We start from the raw sequence: 12,234 nt of genomic DNA on the forward strand, positions 1-12,234 counted from the left end.
GAACCCTGCTGACCTAGGGGACTACCAGTCACTACTCTCCTCTTTCTCTGCTAGTGTTACCACAGCAAAAATGTCTTTCTATACCACCAAGGTAAGCAATGCATCTAACACTCGACAGCTTTTCAAGACATTTAACTCTGTTCTTTGCCCCAATCCTCCCCCGCCCACTTCATCATTGACTGCGGAAGACTTTGCTGTATTTTTCACTGACAAAACATCATCCATCAGCAAACAATTCTCGGTACCTCAGACCTTGGGAAACACCTCCCACATTTCAACCATCGAACTCTCCTCTTTCACCCCACTTAAGGACACTGAAGTCACCAGGCTTCTCTCCAGCCACCCCACCACCTGTCCCCTTGACCCTACCCCCTCCGATCTCCTTCAGGAAATATCCAGCTCCCTCACACCTGCACTCACACACATCATCAACACCTCACTGCTCACCGGCACTTTTCCATCCACATTCAAACAGGCCCAGGTCACGCCCCAACTGAAGAAACCAACATTGGACCCTTCTACTCCCGACAGTTACAGACCTGTCTCTCACCTCCCATTTATAGCAAAAACACTTGAAAGGGCAGCTTTCAACCAGGTGTCTTCCTACATGTTCCAGAATAAACTACTGGATGACAAGCAGTCTGGCTTCAAAAAAAACCACTCCACTGAGACGGCATTGCTATCGATCACAGAAGCACTGCGGCTAGCCAAGGCGGAATCTAAATCCTCTGTCCTGATTCTGCTAGACCTATCTGCAGCGTTTGACACTGTCAATCACCAGATACTGCTAGCAACCCTGTCATCACTAGGAATCACAGGCTCTACCCTCCGCTGGTTCAAATCCTACCTCTCCGACAGATCCTTCAGGGTGTCATGGAGGGGCTCGCTGTCCACGGCTCACCACATGATCACTGGGGTCCCTCAGGGGTCGGTGCTTGGACCGCTGCTTTTTTCCATCTACACGACATCACTGGGACCCATCATATAGGCACATGGCTTCTCATATCACTGTTATGCCGACGACACCCAGATCTACATCTCGTTTCACCCAGACGATACCACTGTAGCATCTCGCATTACAGCCTGCCTCGAGGACATCTCAGCTTGGATGAAAGACCATCACCTCCAGCTGAACCCTGCCAAGACCGAACTACTCGTGTTTCCGGCACACCCTACGGTCCAACACGATTTCAACATCCATCTTGGCAATACCACAATCACCCATTTCAAAACAGCCAGGAACCTCGGAGTCATATTTGATGAACAGCTGTCCTTGAATGATCACATTGCAAAGACAACACGGTCATGCCGATATGCCTTATTCAACATTAGAAAGATCAGACCATATCTCACGGAGCATCCGGCACAACTCCTTGTCCAGGCCCTGGTAATCTCAAGGTTGGACTACTGCAATGCTCTCCTTGCTAGTCTTCCTGCAAAGGCTATCAAACCACTTCAGCTGGTTCAGAACGCAGCAGCACGCCTCGTCTTCCAACAGCCCAAAAGGGCTCACGTGACTCCCCTTTTCATCTCTCTTCACTGGCTGCCGGTTGCAGCCTGTATCAGAGTCAAGTCACCAATGCTTGCCTACAGGACTATCACTGGATCTGCACCGGCTTACTTTTACACTCTCCTGCACTCCTACAGCCCATCAAGATCCCTGCATTCAGCAAACAAGCGGCGGCTTGTATTGCCTTCCCATAAGGGCAGTAAATCGCTCTCCCGCTCTTTCTCATTCACAACTCCTTCCTGGTGGAACATTCTTCCTATCTCTGTCCGTTCAACCACATCTCTCACAACATTTAAAAAACTACTTAAAACCCATCTCTTCTGTGAATACTCGACAAACAAATGAAAAAAATAAAAATAAATACACTAACCCTTTCTCTCAACAGGTAGTGGTCTAGCTTTTGTAGAAACCAGTAACTTTGTATTGGCACCTAATGTATTATGGCTCCTGTATGAACTATCGCTTATTGCTCCTAAACTCTTTGTAAGTCGCTTTGGATAAAAGCGTCTGCTAAATGTAAATGTAAATCTCGGCCGAGCCCTGTGCAGCCGTCTGTTAGCTCACCTTGATCGTGTGGTTAGTTAGTACTCTGTGGCCTCAGCGAATCCGGATCGAGGCAACTTTTTGGGGGGGCTTGAAGAAACTGCTTCCCGCTTGCTTTGGAACTGTGTTGGTGGCGAATGCCTTCCATCGGGCGAACAACGCACTGGGGAAGTCCCTGTCGAAACGAATGCGAGACGACATATAAACCTTGTGTAGTGGTGGCCGAGTGGTTAAGGCGATCGACTAGAAATCCATTGGGGTCTCCCTGCGCAGGTTCGAATCCTGCCGACTACGTTTGTTGTGTATTTAGCTAAGATGCTGATTTGTATCTCTAGAGGCGAAAGAGCAAACTTCATCTCGGCCGAGCCCTGTGCAGCCGTCTGTTAGCTCGCTTTGATCGTGTGGTTGGTTAGTACTCTGTGTTGTGGTCTCAGCGAATCCGGATCGAGTCAACTTTTTCTTCCATCAACTTCAATCGGGCGAACAACGCACTGCAATTTGTTCAAAAAGAGCCGCGCCAAGCACTTCGTCAGCTGTTCTTTAAAATGTTTAAACCCAGCTCATCCAAGCTATTGGAGAGCGGCAAAGAAAAGGCTTAACTCCTCGTCGGGGAATCATTTTGGAGGAGGCTTGGCAGAAGAACTTGGCACGCACCGACACAAGCCCAGACAGCTCAGCTCGGTCTGGGAGGAGCCTCCTCATCATTTCTGTCTAACAGCGTGACATGCGGAGATACTGTCCAACCTAATAACGAGGATTATACTTCTCAAATCGTAGTTCTTCTTTCTGTTGTTCACTGCTAGTACACGTGCAGAGAAATGAAAAGTCTTTCCGACTTGCATTGAAAATGTGGGGTCGCTACTCCGATTCTTAATCTCTTGGAAACAGTTGCAGTCCGTATTGCGCTTGCTGAGGTGTCAGGCATGGTCCAGCAGTCAGGACTACTGGTTCACCCAAGCGGCCCGGGTTTAACTCCCGGCGTGAGAAGCCAAAGGCATCGTTGCTTTCAGTGTGTTTGCAAAGCCGTATTGTTTTAGAGTAAGACTCTGTTGAGTAAGCTCCAATGGCGGGCCTCAGCATTTTGGGGTCAGAAAACTGCCGCTGCTCGCCACAAAGCTTTCGTCCCTGAGCGGGACGGTTGTCGAGGATTTTGCTTGGACAAGTCGCCAGTTTTGACTCGGAATTAAATGGCAAAAGCGTGGCAAAACTAAATGAGCGTCATGCTCATTTTCAGAGAACCCCCTTTGGAAACATAAGAGTGAGGAAGTTGCACTTGTCTCAAGAAAATCCCAGCACTAGGTGTGGTGGACGGGGCACCTTTAGAAAGGGCCCCTGACTGAGGTAGCCCTGGCGCCCAACGTGGGGCTCGAACCCACGACCCTGAGATTAAGAGTCTCATGCTCTACCGACTGAGCTAGCCGGGCTGGATGCCTTGCATAGCCATTGTCTGTCAGTTTTTCCAAACGGTCAGGCGAGGTTGTAGCGTGCCATCACTGGGGAAGTCTCTGTGTAGTCGTGGCCGAGTGGTTAAGGCGATGGACTAGAAATCCATTGGGGTCTCCCTGCGCAGGTTCGAATCCTGCCGACTACGTTTGTGGTGTATTTAGCTAAGATGCTGATTTGTATCTCTAGAGGCGAAAGAGCAAACTTCATCTCTGCCGAGCCCTGTGCAGCCGTTAGCTCGCTTTGATCGTGTGGCGCCCAACGTGGGGCTCGAACCCACGACCCCGAGATTAAGAGTCTCATGCTCTACTGACAGAACATGCAAGGCATACCTTGCTGCACATAAAGGCTGACAAAGCAAAACATTGGCAGAGATGACCAACACAAGGACACTCAAGCTCCCGTCAGGGAATCGAACCACAGTCTTCCGCGTGACAGGCGGAGATACTGTCCACTATACTAACTAGGACTGGCTTGCAATTGTGGAAATGTTTTTGTGCCGAACTCCAACCGAAATCTCTCGGCATTCTCGTTTGAAAAGATTAGTTTTTTGATATTGGATGTGTGCAGGAGGAAGATGGCAAGCTTGGCTAATTTAGAGTGTTGTGCAGACTTTCTGAATCCTCCTTTGGATCTCGGTGGAATTGTCACCACATCATCACACTTTAATTTTTGTTGTAATTCAATAGATGCAGAAGGACGCCGTACCCTATCCATTTGCATTTTTTCATTTGGCAGATGCTTTTATTCAAAGTTGGAGAGCATATGAACCATATCTCAACACGCTAAACAGAACCATGGTTCTGATTCAGCTAGAGTTGTCGGAGATTGAAGATTTGTATTTTATTTCTTGGCAGATCCAGATCCTAGTACCTGTGGTCAGCAGCTAGCTTCAGGAACATCTCTTCAGAATTGGCTTTTGCAGTAATTTGTTGATGGAAGAGAACTTTGTCTCTTTGGCCCCTCCCAGAGTGAATAATCAGGTAGGAGCCTCGACCAAATGTTAGCCCCTTGAACATTGCGCTGCGACATAGGAAGCACACTGGGCCGAGAGCTGGTGGGTGCAGCTCGAGTTTCTCTTGATCTACGCATAAATCTTCATCCTTTTATGAAAGATTTCCGCAGAATGAAACCTCAGTGAGTTTAATGTAATGTTGGACGGCTCCGCTCACAGCAGTCCTTTGTTATTGCGCCAAGAACCAGAGAGTTTAAGAATCTGCCTCTGTTGGATTGCTTCTGCACATCGTTGTCTTCTAGCTGTTTTGGGACTCTTGGTTTCACCCCGCTTGTTGCAAGTTTATTGTCAGCACCTGCTCAGATAGGTAGACAATCTTCTGCGATGCACTTCAAATGTGTGATTGTTATTTCGCTTCCTCTGTGCTCGGAAACAGTTGAAGTGCACGTCGCCTCCAGGTCGGACGAAGACAACTAAGGCGTCCCATATGGTCTAGTGGTTAGGATTCCTGGTTTTCACCCAGGCGCCCTGGGTTCAACTCCCGGTATGGGAATTACTTTTTTCTCAATTGGTTATTTTCAAAAGAAAAAGCTGCTGTTTCACAGTGAGGCTCTGACGAGTCAGCTGTGTAGGAGGTCAAACAGATGGCCACTTATCTTGTTTATTAGCCTTTCTTGGCACCTTCTACATTTTAACTCCTTTGCACAATCGAAATTCAAGTGAGCAAACAGTATTTACCTTGTATTATATTGTGCGTCCTGAGGTCTCAGGCATCAAGTGCTGGACACAAAGTGTTGCGTTCTGGGTGCCGACAACTGAAAAGTACTGAAGGTACAGCTGGGACCATTTTTACGAGATGTCTTTACACTACCTTGACGTTTTTAACCTCCCCTCTACATAGAAAAAATCTTAAACATCCAAAAGAGCTACAGTGGGCAGTCATGTGGGTAAAAAAAGCTCCCTTTGGTTCTAAAACGTAATCTCGGTAAACGACTTCCTAGCAGCAATTAGTGTGCGACATTAGCCTCGCGGTGTTGTTAACAAGCCTTCCACGCAGAAAGAAATCTTGACCCCGACGCGATTTGAAGTTATTTGATCTGGAGTCAGATGCACTACCGTTCCGCCACGAGGCCTCTCGCTGGGCAATCGCCAACGATGGCACCACAGAGACGGACAGTTGCACGAAAGCCATCGGGAGACGGCAGCAGAAAGAGACGTCAAATTAGTTTTTCTCAGGCAGAGCAACGGTTTGACTTGGAACAGCAAACAGCAGAGGTTTGCAAAGTCATAACAACGAACGTCGCCGCACGAAAATATAGCGCCCGTTAAGTGTTGTGTATTTTCCAAGCCTCCCCACTGTTTGAGCCTATTTCCTAATGCGTTTGAGCTGTGAGGCAAGCACAAGTGAATTTCATCTATGTTTACGTGCAGGAGTAGTGTTGCACTTGTGGAACGATGAACCACTTAAAAGATGAAGGGTCTTTGTAATGATAAAGTAAGACAATGGTAGGTTACAACCAGGCTTCATTAAACCTCAAGTTAAAGTAGCATTTACTGCTTTTCATACTGACAACAGGCCAACGGTGCACAATGCGCCAAAGGACAATACACCCAAGGGAAAGCGAAAAAAAATGCAGAACAAATGTCCCATGTCTGTGGCGTTCATGTGATTGCACACACATACACAAAAAAATTGGGGCAGAGAGATTTTTCATGCCCTGGGCTAAGGACTTATTTTGACAACTGCCCAACAATAATGGGGGATGATGCTTTTCAAAAAACTACAAGAAAAGGGCAAAGAGACGCACCACATCACATGTGCACTTTGGTTTATTGAAAATGCAAGGAAGATAGCAAGAAAACTTGTGGAATCTTAAGTGACAACTTGATTGTCTTTGAACGTGAAATGTCCTTCATCAAGTTGTTTTGGGTAAAAGCAATGCACAAACAATATGGGAGACTCTTGTCATGTGTGTGCAGGTGCCATAGCGAGGACAGAAAACGGGCCCTGAAGGCTTTTGTGAGTGAAAATATGAGCAGGAATCAACACAAAGACCTTTTTCTGCAGCGGTGAGCCTCGACAGGTAGCATAGGGATGGCTAAGATGCACGAAGGAAGCTCCAGCAGCCACCAATGTGGAGAAAGGGGGCGTCGGTCCCGCTACCTCTCGCATGCTAAGCGAGCGCTTTACCATTTGAGCTAATTCCCCTGCATTGTCATGAACAAACGCGTGTTGATTTGGTTAAATGAAATGAGGCACACAGGCTAAGGAAATACCTTTTGCATAGTGATTGAAGTCACAATAGTTGAACAACGCTTGGCTCGTTGGTCTAGGGGTATGATTGTCGCTTTGGGTGCGAGAGGTCCCCGGGTTGAAATCCCATTTTCATGGTGTAATGGTTAGCACTCTGGACTCTGAGTCCAGCGATCCAAGTTCAAATCTCGGTGAGACCTCTCATTGGAACTCCACAGTTTTTGGGGCATCCCAGCAGAGCCCCCTCCAAATGGGTTCCTGGCAGGGATTGTTATCGGCCCACTGTTTGAACCTATTTCCCAAAGCGTTTGAGCTGTAAGGCAAGCACGAGTGAGTTTCATCTATGTTTACGTGCAGGAGTAGTGTTGCATTTGCGGAACGATGAACCACATAAAAGATGAAGGGTCTTTGTAATGATAAAGTAAGACAACGGTAGGTTACAACCAGGTTTCAGTAAACCTCAAGATAAAGTAGCATTTGCTGCTTTTCATACTGACAACAGGCCGAATGTACACAATGCGCCAAAGGACAATACACCCAAGGGAAAGCGGAAAAAAAGCAGAACAAATTTCCCATGTCTAAAGCGTTTATGCGATTGCACACACACACATACACCAAAAACAAGTACGAGTGAATTTCATCTATGTTTACATGCAGAAGTAGTGTTGTACTTGTGGAACAATGAACCACATAGAAGATGGAGGGTCTCACAAAGTCTATTACAGTGTACAGAGCCAAGTTTAGTTTATCTAATCTTAAGTAAGCATGCGTTTTTTTTTTGATATTCTAGAAAAGTTATAGAAATCAGAATCGGTCCGGTGCCGACCGAAGAGATGTGTCTTCAGCCATTCTTAAAGATGGCCACAGAATCTGCTTATCTTGTCAGAAGGCAGATCATTCCACAAATGTGGAACCGATCCAAATAAGGTTCGTGGGAGCGATATTTTACCTTTTTGGGATAGCACCACAATACGTCGTTCGTTTGCAGAGCATAGGGGTCCGGCGGGTATATAAGTCTGCATAAGTGAATGAAGATAAGGGGGTGCCAAACCAGTTGTGGTCTTGTAGGCCAGGAGCAGAGTCTTGAATTTGATGCGAGCGACTACAGGGAGCCAATGTAACTTATTGAAGAGAGGAGTGACGTGAGCTCTCTTCGGTTCATTAAAGACCTGTCTTGCCGCTGCATCGTGGATCATCTGTAGAGGTTTGGTCGTGCAAGCAGAAAGTCCAGCTAGTAGCGCATTGCAATGGTTGATGAGCCCAGTTGAGTGGAGAAGTTGTAATGGAGTTTAGGGTTGGACGGGATTACAAGCAGTTCTGTTTTTGCAAGGTTCAGCTGCAGGGGATGGTCCTGCATTCAGAGCGAAATGTCACTCAGGCATGCTGAAATGCGTGCAGAAACAGTCGGACAGTCGAAACAATCGTCAGGCTGAAATGACAGGTGGAGTTGTGTATCATCCGCATAGCAGTGATAGGAAAAGCCATGTTTCCGAATGACAAACCCAAGTATACAGAATGTACACAGAAAAGAGCAACGGCTCAAGCACTGAGTCCTGAGGCACCTCTCCAGGATACTCTAAATGACCTACATGAAAGGTTAGACCTGAACCATGGAAGCACCATTCCGGAGAAACCCATAGCCTTGAGGGTCGACAGGAGGATATAGTGGTTAACGGTGTCAAAGGCAGCAGATGGATCCAGTAGGATGAGTACAGATGAGTTCGAAGCAGCTCTTGCCAGAGTCAGGGCTCCAATGACAGAGAGCAGCTCTGGAATGACTGCTCTTGAAACCTGACTGGTTGCTGTCCAGCAAGCTGTTCTGCGTGAGAAAGGAGGAGAGCCGTTTACATATAACACGCTCAAGAGTTTAAGCAATGAAGGGGAGAGGCGATACCGGTCTGTAGTTATCTTTTAGTGCAGGATTAAGAGTGGGTTTCTTCAATAGTGGGGTGATACAGGCTTCTTTGAAGACTGCTGGAAATGTACCAATGATGAGAGACGAGTTGATAATGTGACTCAGAGAGGGGACAACCGATGGTGATATGGCCTGGAGGAGATGAGTGGGGATGGGATCTAGTGGGCAGGTCGTTGGGTGGTTTGAAGATATGACCTTGGAAACATCATCTTCGAATAGGAGGGAGAAAGAGGGGAGCGAGCATGTTTATTTACAAATAAAGATGCAAATTCATCAGCTGTGAAGTCCGATGCAGGTGAGGGGGAAGGCGGGCAAAGAAGAGCATAGAAGGTTTTAAAGAGAGTTTGAGACTTGTTGATTTTAGCATGGTAGTATTGAGTCTTTGCAAAGGAGACATCAGCAGAGAAAGAAGAGAGCAGAGACTGATAGAGACTGAGGTCAATGGTTTCTTTAGATTTGTGCAACTTTCTCTCAGGAAACCTGAGTGTGGCGCGATGCTCGAGGAGAACACCAGATAACCAGGGGGCAGAAGGGGATGCACGAGATGGCCTAGATGTAAGGGGGCATAAGCTGTCTAAGCAGGAGGTAAGTGTGGAGCAAAGAGTGTCAGTGGCGGTGTTAGTGTCCAAGAGAGTGAGAGCTGTTCAGAGGGAGGGAGCGTGGCGTAGACAGCAGATGATAAGCGGGTGGGAGACAGTGTACGTAGGTTGCTTCGGAATGTGACCAGTGGGGAGGCATGTGTGGCATACTCTGCATGGCACCAGTTTCGACTGACAACGGGACGCTTCAGGTGCTCTAAATAGAAACTTGAATTAACATGTTGCGTCCTAGGATCGACAGGATCCCCTGCCCAGTGCCCAGATTGTTGTTATCTGGTAGAGTGCTTTTTTTAAAACTTTGTGACATCAATTTAAGTCCAAAAAACAGGGTAATTATGTACTGACTAGATAATCTCTAATTCTCAGAGACTACAGCAAGATCAGACAGCTGGTTCTGAGTAATGGTGAGTTCATGCAGAGCTCAACTCTGCAGTTGTTTGATGTTAATCAAACAACTCTCATTCAGTGGCACAACAAGGGACTGAAGATGGAGAAATATAATATTCTGCTGTTAACTTGCCTGCCTCCATTCCTGTTGCTCATGCACCTATCCCACCAGTACAGCTAGACTCCACTGCTGCACCACCACAGCCTGGCCCTCAACATCAATAGAACTTGCCTCAAAGTACAGCAGGACAAGCAGTGGTCAAGATTAACTCTGCAGCTACGGCCCAGCACACCCATTTTCTACAGTCTGTCTCCTCAGGGTGCCAGCTCAGATACAATTGTTCCCTCAGCAGACATCTCAACCTACCTCTGTCCCTTTGCCTACTGTCTCCGGCCCCAACCCTGCAAGGGACCAGCTTGTGTATGTGGTTTTGAACCCACAAGTCTATTCATCCAAACGGATTTCTCCTGCTGAGCTCCTTTCCTCACCACCACCTGCCCGGAGGCCTAACAATCAAAAGTTGACAAAATTAAAAGACAGTTGCCACAGCCAGTAGCATGGTTACAGTACTTTCTATTCTAATTCCTTTCATTTTAAATTTGATTGTATTGATGAATTGGGTATTTTCCTTAAGAAATTAAAAAAAATACATACATAAGAATATAGTAACTTTATATACAAAACATACGTGCTAAAGAATATAATAACTTTATATACAAAACCATCCGGTGGGACACGCCCGGAAAACACCTTCCCCAGCGTCCAGGGGGCATCCGGAAAAGATGCCCGAGCCACCTCAGCTGGCCCATCTCGATGTGAAAGAGGAGCGGCTCTACTCTGAGCTCCTCCCGAGTGACCGAGCTTTTCACCCTATCTCTAAGGGATCGCCCAGCGACCCTGCAGAGAAAGCTAATTTCGGCCGCCGGGATCTTGTCCCTTCGGTCATGACCCGCAGCTCATTACCATAGTTGAGAGTAGGAACGTAGATTGACCGGTAAATCGAGAGCCTCGCCTCGCCTTGTCGCTCAGCTCCTTCTTCACCATGACGGACTGGTACAGCGACCGCATTACTGGAGAAGCTGCACCGATCCGTCTGTCAATCTCCCGTTCCATCCTTCCCTCACTCGTGAACAAGACCCCAACATACTTGAACTCCTCCACTTGAGGCAGGAACTCTCCAACAACCTGAAGTGGGCAAGCCACCCTTTTCCGACTGAGAACCATGGCCTCGGATTTGGAGGTGCTGATTCTCATCCCAGCCGCTTCACACTCGGCTGCAAACCGTCCCAGTGCATGCTGAAGGTCATGGTCTGATGGGGCCTGCACGACAACATCATCCGCAAAGAGCAGAGATGAAATCGTGTGGTCCCCAAACCCGACACCCTCCGGCCCCTGGCTGCGAGTAATGACTTGAGTAATGATTTTGAGTCCAGCAGTACTTTTTATAGTTGATCGGTAAGTTCAGACAGCAATTCATTTTGAGTTCTATTAGCTTAGAATTAAAACACTTACTTAAAATATTTGTTCAATCGGTTTCCAAATGTATTATTAATAAAGTCAATTTATTACATTTCACAGTTTGACAGAGCAGCTGATGTAACTAATTATTTTAAGTTCAGTCTACTCAGAATTTCTTGCAAAGCCCTCTTTTGTTGGATGAGCTGAATTTTTTTTTTAAGAAGGCATGAATAAAATCACAATTTTAACCCGAGCTTTTGTTATATAAGAGGGAATCGTATTCACGCGAACATCATTTAAGTGTTAGAACTGAAAAAAAACCTTGTTACTCAGATTACATCTGTTATTGACACCAGGCCCAGCAAACTGTAGGTTCTGAAATGCACCTATCATGACAGTGATAGGTTGAAGACCGCCTCTACAAAGAAAGAATATTAACAACTACTTCTCTAACCCCGCCCCCATGTTTCGCGCATGGCAATTCTGAATTAACACAAGTGGAGCGGAACCAGAAAGAGCGAGCAAGCAAAAAACAAATATGCCCTTAAAGATAGCTATATATTGTGCCATCCCTGGTTGTGGAAGAATACTGTCGCTGCATAATCTTCTTTCTAAATTAGTAATGCGTAGTTAAAGTTTATATTTAAAGACGTTCCAGCTCATGTGGGCATTTGTTTGTTAAATTTCTACGAGGATTCCTTCGTGAACAAGGCAAAAAGGTTAAAAAGCAGTGCTGTGCCATCAATATTGGATCTGATAGGACTGGCACAGCAATCTTATGCGAGCAAAACATTTTCGTAATATATAATTATGTACACTATATAATATTTCAAGGTTTTATCAACCGTTTGCAAATAATGGAGGTTGTTTTGGTAATATTTTGGGTGCTGGGTGATATCCATAAGTAACCGGGAGTCTCCCGTTTGTTTATTTATCATGGAAACTCCAGTAACATTTGAGACCTACGATCTCGGTGACCTTTTGTCCGGTTCGCGATCACGGGTCTCAAATGCTGACAGGTATGGTCATACATCATAAAAGTGTTGCCATTTGAATTATTATTTTAAGTTGATCCAACTGATAATCTTATACACTTTTGTTAGCAGCAAAATTTAAATTGGACCAACTTAACCTTTTTAGAGTTATCTGCTTCCTTTAAACGTTTTAGT

The 12,234-nt window shown here is 46.3% G+C and overlaps 4 non-coding genes across 4 annotated transcripts; 3 read left to right on the forward strand and 1 right to left on the reverse strand.

Annotated features, from left to right (window-relative positions):
* Positions 1-2,265: 2,265 nt before the first annotated feature.
* On the forward strand, positions 2,266-2,347 carry trnas-aga (transfer RNA serine (anticodon AGA)). Its single transcript has one exon. It is a non-coding gene; the product is annotated as a tRNA-Ser (tRNA).
* A 1,057-nt stretch (positions 2,348-3,404) lies between these two features.
* Positions 3,405-3,477, reverse strand: trnak-cuu (transfer RNA lysine (anticodon CUU)). Its single transcript has one exon. It is a non-coding gene; the product is annotated as a tRNA-Lys (tRNA).
* An 85-nt stretch (positions 3,478-3,562) lies between these two features.
* trnas-aga (transfer RNA serine (anticodon AGA)) lies at positions 3,563-3,644 on the forward strand. Its single transcript has one exon. It is a non-coding gene; the product is annotated as a tRNA-Ser (tRNA).
* Positions 3,645-4,932: 1,288 nt separating this feature from the next.
* On the forward strand, positions 4,933-5,004 carry trnae-uuc (transfer RNA glutamic acid (anticodon UUC)). The gene has a single exon. It is a non-coding gene; the product is annotated as a tRNA-Glu (tRNA).
* The last annotated feature ends 7,230 nt before the right edge of the window (positions 5,005-12,234 follow it).

Source organism: Triplophysa dalaica, chromosome 5 (assembly GCF_015846415.1).
Source record: "Triplophysa dalaica isolate WHDGS20190420 chromosome 5, ASM1584641v1, whole genome shotgun sequence".
Classification (NCBI taxonomy): Eukaryota; Metazoa; Chordata; class Actinopteri; order Cypriniformes; family Nemacheilidae; genus Triplophysa; species Triplophysa dalaica.